The 10,649-nt window shown below is 39.5% G+C and overlaps 1 long non-coding RNA gene across 1 annotated transcript in view; it reads left to right on the forward strand.

Moving 5' to 3' along the window:
* Window positions 1-481: 481 nt before the first annotated feature.
* Window positions 482-10,649, forward strand: part of LOC138764962 (uncharacterized) — a 54,908-nt gene continuing 44,740 nt past the window's right edge. The window contains exons 1-2 of the long non-coding RNA XR_011358387.1: window positions 482-656; window positions 7,873-7,999. This is a non-coding gene — a long non-coding RNA (uncharacterized lncRNA). The remainder of the gene's footprint in view (window positions 657-7,872; window positions 8,000-10,649) is intronic.

Below are 10,649 nucleotides of genomic sequence, written 5' to 3' on the forward strand. Positions count from 1 at the left end.
GCCAAGTGCGAGCCTGTGTTTCAGCTTGTATTCGTATGTGTGAGTTTGTAGATAACACATGGATGAAGTTACTTTACTTTAAAGTTGTTGTGAACAACCCATGAGGCATGCCATGAACTTTTCAAGCCTCCATTACAGATCTGTCATACAGCAGTCTCTCTCTCTTTGTATGAGCCCCCTGCTGGCAGTCATGGAACTATGATCCTTAAGGCATTGCAAGTAGCAATGCAAACATGATCACTATCCTTACAGCTTGCACCTCCATGACCCAGTTTGCTTGTGGATCAGGGCAGCCCACTACAACGTAATCAACAATCCTAAAGAACTTGACATGTTGGGAGATTCATAATGTGGAGGTTATTTTGAGCAAATCTGTTCATATTTTGTGGTCTGCCAGTGTTATGGACCATGGACTGACCTTTTGGACAGTGGATTGACATCATAAAGGATGGAATTCTGCTGGGCACTCCGTGTGACTTGTGGTGCAGCTGAGTCGAGCTGTGCAGATGGAGAGAGAATGGAATGCTTAGAATGGCAGTTGGAGCGGCAGTTGGTGCAGCAGAACTGCAGTTGGAGTGGCAGAGACCAACTGGAGAGCTGTGTGAAAGGCACATGCCTCATAAGTTAATGAAGGGTTAAAAACTACAATTTGAAAGGTGAGGGAAGCTATCTAAGGAAGCCTTGAAAAAGGACTTAAACTTACGGCAATGCAACATCAATCAATTCTTTCTGCAATGTTCAATACAACGTCCTTTTGCTATTCAGTTAAATAACTGAATTTGGACATTGAGCTTTGAGATTGAATTCTGTGCACTGTGTTTTTGGACTGACTTACTTGATTGACTGACTGACCTGGGGGGTTTTGGGGATTTTTTTCTTTCTAAATATTGGGCACAGACTGTAATGGTCTGGGTTTTTTCACATACACACTGTTTATGAAGATATGATATCTGTATATTTGTTATAGATACTTAGAGTGGGGTTAATTGGGTTAAGACATTAAATTGTTAAAAGTCATAAATAAATTTAGAGTTAAAATTTAACCTTTTTGAATTGTGTTGCTGGTTTGAGGCGAATCACCAAGGATAAGGCTCAAAGTGCTAAGGATGGTCCAATATTGACACTTGTGTTTCTGCAGGATTCGGATGGAGGAACTATTTCATGCCCCAAGTGCACAGAGCTTGAGTTTGCTAAAAATAAAAGGAAATGAGCCAACAATTTCTTATTTGGTTGTACCCTGACTGTTGAGGATTTCCACAAATTGCTAAATGGCTTTTTCATGAAACCTTGCATTTCTCCTCCCCCTGATTTTCACATACCTACTGCATTGGCATGTTTTCTCAAGTTTAGTAATTAGTAGGGCAAATACCCTTTCAAGTGCTTGATCATTATTAATGGCTACAAATCAGCCATGTCTGCTCAGAAAGTCTGCAGTCTAACTTCTTCAAGATGTGATTTTTTTTGGAGGACATTTTAAAAGTGCAATGCAAAACTAATAATTTTTCATGTCTTCCTTAATCCAATCATTTTTTTACTTGTACATCTACATTGGATTTGTTATCAAATTTACCCATTCTAATTCACCCTGACACTTAGTCCTCCCACTGTCTTTTTTTCAAATCTTATTTGGAAATGAGAGGCATCATTTATCTTCCATTTCCTGAAATTGATGATTGAACAGGGAACTGAACACAAAAACAAATGAGCATTGTCAATAGACACAAAAATGTTAACCATGGGGCAGTTGACCACCATTTCCTTGTCTTCCCCTTTCTTGGAGACCACCAATCCTTTTATATTAATATTAACATACAGAGAGAGTTACCATATATTTTGTCGAATAAGTTGACCAGTCTGTGTCGACCCCCCCCCCCACTTTTCAGCCTCATTTTAAGGGATTTATGGTACATCTGGCGTACAAGTCAACCTCCATTTTCTGGCTGCCTGAGGTGCCCTATTGACCGGTGTAGGAAGGGACTTCCAAAGCTTACGATGCTTGACATGGGCTGTTGACTGGCGTATACATTGACCCCCATAGATTGCGCGGAGGGTATCGATGGAGGGTCCATCGATACAACACAGCACGCGATGAAAATATGAATATGAGCGAGCTTTAAGTTGAAAGTGATAGAAATGGCCAAAAAACTGCGCTGCTGCAAGAAAATTTGATGTGCATGAGAAGTTGGTAAGGGATTGGAGGAACAAAGGAAAGGCTTTAAGAAATATACAAGAAAGGCAATGTTCTTTGAGAAGAGGAATCACTTGTTGGCCAGAGTTGGGAAATCGTGTTGCAGAATGGATACGTGAACAGAGACAAGATTGCTACATAGTTATCCAAAAATAAAATAAGAACATTTGCTCTGCAGTGAGTCAAGTTGAACACAGATATTGGTGATCATTCTGAGGCTACAGTCGGCTGGTGCAATTGTTTCGTGAACAGGAAAAATCTGGTATTACAAAAATTGCGCAGAAACTACCAAAAGATCTTGGTCATGAAGTTGTAGGTTTTCATCAGTTTATTATATGGAACCAGCAGAAACACCAGTTTGCATTGGCAAATATCGGAAACAGGGATGAAACCCCATGAATTTTGACATGATAGGCAATAGAACAGTGGAATGAAAAGGTGTTAAAACTGTGCAAACTAGAAGCACAGTTAAGACCCATAATAATCTTCAAACACAAAATTAAACTGAAAATGAAATTCCCTGCAGGAAATTTTGTACATTTTCATGTAAAAGGTTGGATGGATGAAAATGGTGCAAAATTATGGCTAGACATGTGGAACAGGCGGCCAGGCAGTTTACGCAAAGAATGGGGTTTGTTGGTCCAGGATATGTTTTGTAGCCACTTACGTGAGAACACTAAAAGTAGATTAGCACTACATAATACTTACACGGCCGTTATCCCGGGTGGTTTGACGTCTATATTGCAACCTTTTGATGTCTGCTTGAACAAGCAGACATGTGTGTGAGGAATGGAATACATGGATGTCGAGTGCAGAAAAGTCATTTACAAAAGCGGGGCAATGCACGCTGCATCACTTGATGTGCTGTGTAACTTCATGCTCAAGACATGGGACAATGTTAAAGTAGAGACTGTGGTAAAATCATTTAAAAAGTGCAGTATTTCTTGTGCAATTGATGGCATGGAAGATGATTTATTGTGGGACACAGATGATGAAACTGAAACTGCCTTATCAAATACAGACTGGAACCCATATGATGACTGTTTAAACAGTGAGAGAATGGATGTGCCTGCTGCCATCTTTGCTTCAGTTGTTGATAGCGAGAGTGATTTTGAAGGGTTCTAAATGTCTTGTTGTTTTCAATAACACAGTCACAGTCATTTTGCTTTGGTTATTCAAGGATTGGCTTATATGCTGATCAGCACAGATTGGATTTTGAGGTGAATTTAAGGTCTCAAAAATATATCCAGCAAATGTCGACCCCCATTTTTTGAGAGTTTTTTTGGGTTTCATAACTCGACTTATACACCGAAATATATGGTATTTATATTAAAGCAACTATCCCCTGAAGGCTCCTCCAGACATAGTGTTGGATGTACTGCCAAGTAAACCAAATAGTGCCTGGTGTTGTTGTTTAAATCAGACCAGATGCCTCCGAGATGAACATAAAAGAATCCAGCCTTGTTCATACAGATTCCTTGAGCTTCATGTGTTTCAAAGTAGGTCTGAGTTTCACCCAAATAAAACCCAGACATGTCTGGTTCCATTGTAAAGTGGAGGAGCAAATGTACAAACACAAACCATTCTTTATTTTGTTGCACATTGAACTGAAGTATCAGAACAAAAGCTTTGATCAATGATCACACAAATGGAGAAGAAGAACCTCAAATATAGAAGTCAACTGTTCTGCAATTCCACTGATTGCATAGTGGGTAGAAGTATCGGTTTGGCCAAACCAACCCAAACCTCCCTGGTTTTATTTCCACATTGTGGGGAGGAAAGAAACAAACATTCTTCAGTTCAGAGACAGAGCTGTGATGTGCTTGTGTGAGTGTTAAGCAAGATTGGATTCACCCATGATATTCTTCGCAGTCAAAGGCTAGACCAATAATCCATCTCAGCTTTCTTCTGAGATCCCCACCATTGCAAAAGCCACCCTTCAACTAATTTAATTCATTCCTCGCAACTTCAAGGAATGGCTGATAGAACAGGAGAGGTCAAAGGCAACCAGCCCAGAAAAGACCCTTGCTGTATCACTGAAATATTGCTTTTCATAATTAGCTGCCTCCAGCAAAGTTGCTCCCTTGCAATTACAACACTAGAAACTACTTAAGAGAATAGAAGGTTGCCCAGGTATGGGTGGTTATCAAAAAGCAGGATAAAATCCAATCTGGCTGAGAATCAACTTGATTACTTTCACTCCTCAGGAAAGCAATGGAAATGTCATCAACAATGCAAGAAACAGGGGAGTCACGTGATGGAGTAGTGGCCGGACGGTGAACTCCAGCCCTCTCCAGAAAAGTCGGGAAAAACAAGAGAAAACACAAAGGCACAGAAATAAAAGTTACAGAAAAGTGAGTATAAAGGTGGAAAGAAGATGGCGACAAAAAAAGAAAAGTCGAAAACAACGGTAAGAAGAGAGGAAGAGAAGACAACGGAGGAAAAAGGTGAAGGCCTTACCTGTCCGAAGAGGCCCGCTGCGGAGAGAGAAACCCGCTCCCTCAGGTCGGTAAATAATGGACTACAAAAATGGCTCGCAGAGCCGAGTAAAAGTGCGCAACCGCGCATGCGCGAAGTTTCGCGCATGCGCGATGCGAATGAAAAAAAACACACCGACGGGAGGGGGGACCAGCTGGGGAGTCGATCTCCACAGCCGGCAACGACAGCTGCAGAACACCTGCAGCAAGAAGAGACCACAGAAGACAATAGAAACAAGATAGAAGAGGAGGAAAGGGCAACAAAGAAACAACAGATGGTCAACCCAGAGGAAGAAGAAGAGGAAGAGTATGGTGAAATAGAAGAAGAAAAGAGAGGCAAGGTAAAGGATATACTTGCTCTTATTAGAGGATACATGGAATCATTTAAAGAATGGCAAACACAGGAATTTAAGGATTTAAGAAAAAGAATAAACAACACAGAGGAGAAAATAATTAAAATGGAGATGACCTTAACAGAAATGGGAAAAAAAATGGACAAGATGGAAGAGCGGGCAGTAGCAGCAGAAATGGAGGTAGAAGACTTAAAAAAGAAATTGGAGAAATCTAATAAAAAAACTAAAGAGACACAAGAACTACTAGCTCAAAAAATAGATACAATGGAAAACCATAACAGAAGAAATAACATAAAGATAGTGGGCCTTAAGGAAGATGAAGAAGGCAAGAATATGAGGGAGTTTATAAAAGAGTGGATCCCTAAGACCCTAGGATGTCCAGAACTACAGCATGAAATGGAAATAGAAAGGGCACATAGAGTATTGGCCTCTAAACCACAACCACAACAAAAACCAAGATCTATTGTAGTAAAATTCCTAAGATATACTACAAGAGAAAAGGTACTGGAGAAGACAATGGAAAAAGTAAAAGAGGGCAACAAACCACTGGAGTATAAAGGGCAAAAAATCTTCATTTATCCAGATATAAGTTTTGAACTCCTAAAGAAGAGAAAAGAGTTCAATACAGCAAAGGCGATTTTATGGAAGAAAGGGTATAAATTTATACTAAAGCATCCAGCGGTATTGAAAATATTTATTCCAGGACAGCAAAACAGACTATTCTCGGATCCAGAAGAAGCACGAAAATTTGCAGAACAATTACAAAAATAGACTGAGGGAGGAAGACGGGTAATGAGAGTTAAAATGATCACGACTGATATGTATGTGGGTAAAGACAAAAATAGACTGAGGGATGAAGACGGGTAATGAGAGTAAAAATGATCACGATTGATATGTATGCAGGTAAAGAGGTATAAGAGTGAATAGAGACAATGAGCATACATGAATGTATCTGTACTTAGAGGAAAATATAGATAGTATAGACAAGAATTAATAAGGGAAGGTAATGGAATAGAGAGAATAAGGAGGGAATTAAAAGAGGGACCTTTGTGACATATGAAAAGTGAAATCTTTTCTGGGGGAGGCGGGGTGGGGGGAAATAGCGGTCACTGCAAAATCAGTTGACGCTTGCGAGTGGATTCGCAAATCCAAATGGAGAGGGGAGATGTGGTTGTCCGACAAGGGATAAAGGACAACTCAGGAGGTGAAGGGGAGATTGGGGATAAATAAGATAGAAATAGGAGAATAAGGAAAATGTTAGATGTTGTAGGAATGTTGTCTTATAAAGAGTTGAAAATAAGAAAACAGAAATGGAAAAGGAGGAAAGGTAATGATGGAAAAACGGAAAGAGAAGATAAACAAAATATAAAAGGGCTATGCTGAACTATATGACTTTAAATATTAATGGAATACATAACCAAATTAAAAGGAAGAAACTACTAAACTTAAATGAATAAATGTATTCCATTAGAAAAAATAACATATAGGTTAAGAAATAATATTGAAATATTCGAACAAGTATAGGAGCCTTACATTAAATACAATAGCGAAAACCTACCGGGGACAAACATTACCTAAGTTGATGGAAGGAGAAGGAAAGAAAAGAATGGACTCAGTAGAATTTCTGGTGTAATTTTGTTGAATGACAACATTGTCTGACTGGCTTAATGCAACCTAGATTGTATACCTAAAATGGATGAGAGGGGGGGGTGGGGGGGTGGTTTGGGAGGAAAGGGGGGGGGGGGGAGAAAAAGTCACTGTATATGTGTGAAAAGAAATAGTGTATATCATGGCTAATGTGATTTATGGTGTGAAAAATAAAAAAATTTAAAAAAAAAGAGAAGGGCTCAGGCCTGAAATGTCAGTGGTATTATCTTTGTCTCCTGTAGATGCTGAATGAACCAGCTGAGTTCCTCCAGCATTTTGATGCTTTTACTAAAATCACAGCATTTGCAGCCAAAAAAAAAAAAAAAAAAAAAAAAAAACAATGCAAGAAACAGCATTATAAATTTCTCACCACAGTCCCATTTAGACTTCAAGTCAACGTTATTGTCTTCTGATTGCACAAGTATGGAATATATTTGTGCATGCACGTCTGTTCGTTTGTCTGTTCTCCATGTAAATCAATATGGAGCACTCCAGAAATGTCCATGAAGGTTCAGTAGGGGTAACAGTTGATGCTGTATGTCATGACCACATTGAATTTAACCTGAAAGGTCATATGAATTCAGAAGTGTTTTTTCACCAGCTTGCAAAGAGTTGCATTACTGTTTATTATACAAGTATTTACTAGCACTGACTTGCATTACTGTTTACTATAATTGTGGTAACATTTGATGCTGAATGTCATGACCACATTGAATTTAACCTTTAAGGTCATATGAAGTCCAAAAGTTAAAAAAAAATGAACTTGAACCCCAGGGACACCTCAATTAGTTACCATGCTGTGCATCAATGTACATTCAGAATAAAAACAAGTGGCCAAAGTCGTCTCAGTGCTCAGCCTCCAGGCAAACAAGGAGCAGGCATCAGAAAACTGAGGAACAACGCCAAGCCCAAGTGTTTCATTTCCCGGACAATGCTGGGTATCATACATGTGTGTGTGTGTGTGTGTCTGTGTGTGTGTGTGTGTGTGTGTGTGTGTGTGTGTGTGTGTGTGTGTGTGTGTGTGTGTGTGTGTGTGTTATATGTATGTACACACACACAAACACATATATTATATAAATGACAAGGGCAACAGATCAAAGGAACACCCTTACTTGCAACCTCCCCTCCAAATCATCCATGTTGCAAATAAGTTCTTTCATTATCACTGGGTCCAAATCCTGAAACTCTCTCCCTAACTGCTTTGCAGGAACACTCTCCCCAGAAGGATCGCAGCGGTTCAAGAAGGAAGTTTGCCCCTCCAACTCAAGCCTTGCAGGAGTAGGTGTTTTGGATTGGGTGATGTGCAATGAACTGGAGGTGATTAGGAATTAAAGGTAATGGAACCCTTAGAAAGTAGTGATCATAATATGATTGAGTTCAGTTTAAAGTTTGAAAAGGTAAAGCTGATATCAGGTGTGTTAATATTTCAGTGGAACAAAGGGAATTACAGAAGTATGAAAGAGGAACTGGCCCAAGTTGACAGGAAAAGAAAGCTAGACAGAGGGACGACACAGCAGAATTGGATGATATTTCAACAAGAAATAAAGGAAGTTCAGGATAGATATATTCCAAGAAAAAATAAAATTATGAATGGAAAAATGACACAAATGTGAGGGCAGACAGGAAGCAAAAAGTAGTGGAAAAAACAGCGGACTGGGAAACTTTAAAAAACTTACAGAAAGAAACAAAGAAATTCATTAAGAAAGAAAAGATAAACTATGAAGGGAAGTTGGCAAATAACATACAAAAGGATACTAAAATACATATATGAAAAGTAAAAGAGAGACACAGGTAGATATTGGATCGATTGAAAATGATGCTGGAGAAATTATAATGGGTAACAAAAGATGACAGAGGAACTAAATGAGTATTTTGCATCAGTCTTCACTGAGGAAGACAATAGCAATATAACGGATAGAGATCTCAGGGGATAGAATTAAATCAGTCAAGATTACCAGAGAGATAGTGCTTAATAAGATGAATGGATGAAAGGTAGATAAGTCTCCTGGACCAGATGAGGTGCACCCATGGGTTCTGAAGGAGGTGGCTTTGGAGATTGTGGAGGTATTGGAAATTATTTTCCAGAAATTAATAGACTCTGGCATTGTTCTGGAGGATTGTAAGGATTGCAAGTGTGGTTCCGCTGTTTAAGAAAGAAAGGAGGCAGAAAAAAGAAAATTATAGGCCTATTAGTCTGACGTCGGTGGTTGGAAAGTTATTGGAGTTGATCCTCAAGGATGAGGTTATGAAATATCTCAAGGTGCAAGGTACAATGATAGGTCCAAGCCAGCATGGTTTCATGAAGGGAAAATCTTGCCTGACCAACCTATTGGAATTTTTTGAGGTAATCTCAAGTAGGATGGACAAGGGAGATGTCGTGGATGATGTGTATTTGGATTTTCAAAAGGTCTTTGATAAGGTGCCACATAAGATGCTGCTAAATAAGATGAGAACCCATAGAATTACAGGAAAGGTATTAGATCGGGTGGAACATTGGATGATAGGCAGAAAGCATAAGGTGGGAATAAAGGGATCCTCTTCTAGTGGGTTGCCGGTTACTAGCGGAGTTCTGCAAGGGTCAGTGTTGGGGCCACTTTTTTTACAATGTTTGTTGATGATTTAGATTATGGAGTGAATGGTTTGGTGGATAAGTTTGAAGATGACACCAAGATAGATGGTGGAGTAGGAAGTGTTGAAGAAACCGAAAGGTTGCAGAGAGAGTTGGATGTCTTGGGAGAGAGGGCAAAGAAATGGCAAATGAGATATAATGTTGGGAAATGTACATTTTGGAAGAGGAAATAAGCAGGCAGATTATTATTTGGATGGGGAAAAAAATTCAAAATTCGGAAGTGCAAGGGAACTTGGGGGTCTTTGTGCAGGATAACCTTAAGGTTAACCACCAGGTTGGATCAGCAGTAAAAAAAGCGAATGCTATGTTGGCATTCATTTCAAGAGTAAAGATGTGTTGATGAGGCTCTATGGGGCACTGGTGAAACCTCATTTGGAGAACTGTGTGCAGATTTGGGCTCCTTACCTTAGAAGGGATGTAATAATGTTGGAGAGGGTACAGAGAAGATTTACCAGGATGATTCTTGGAATGCAAAGATTAACATATGAGGAACGTTTATCGGCTCTTGGACTGTATTCACTGGAGTATAGAAGAATGGAAGGGGATCTCATAGAAACATTTCAAATGCTGAAGGATTGGACAGAGTAGATGTGAATAAGATGTTTCCCTTGGTGGGTGAATCCAGGACAAGAGAATTAGAAGGGTCACATTTAAAACTGAGATGAGGAGAAATTTCTTTAGCCTGAGGGTCGTGGATTCATTACCACATACAGCTGTGGAGGCTTGATCATTGAGGAAGTTTAAGGAGGAGATTGACAGGTGTCTAATTAGTCAGGATATCAAGGGATATGGGGGAAAAGGACAAAATTTGGAACTAGATGTGAGAACGGTTTAACTCAGGGTGGATTTGCAGAGCAGACTCGATGGGCCAAATGGCCTACTTCTGTTCCTTTATCTTGTGATCTTATGATATTTTTGCCTTATCAGCAAGGTCCAGATCCCAAAAGATTCACACTTTGAGTCTACAACGGTTGTGCCATCTACCAGGCTGCTAAAATATTAATCCTGCAAGGGTAATAATTTTCATAAAAGGATTGAATGAATGTATGATCCGAAAAGGGAAGCAGATGTCATGGAACAATTCCGATTTCTGAAGGCTCTTCCAGAATTGACCGTCATTCTGTCCTCACCTCATGTTGATCCCTAGGCCCATGGAATGTGTCACAGAAATAAACTTCAGTCTAACATGACAATCTTCATGCAAGAGTAACATGGATGAAAGACAAGAAGATACTAAATCTGCACTATTTTTGCGAGTGACTGAAGCTTCAGAGCTGTCACTTCTAGACATACATTCATTAATTCATTCCAAATCTCTTTCACTACATTTTCAAGCTCCCACATGGTAGACAGCG

Source organism: Narcine bancroftii, chromosome 5 (assembly GCF_036971445.1).
Source record: "Narcine bancroftii isolate sNarBan1 chromosome 5, sNarBan1.hap1, whole genome shotgun sequence".
Taxonomy (NCBI): Eukaryota; Metazoa; Chordata; class Chondrichthyes; order Torpediniformes; family Narcinidae; genus Narcine; species Narcine bancroftii.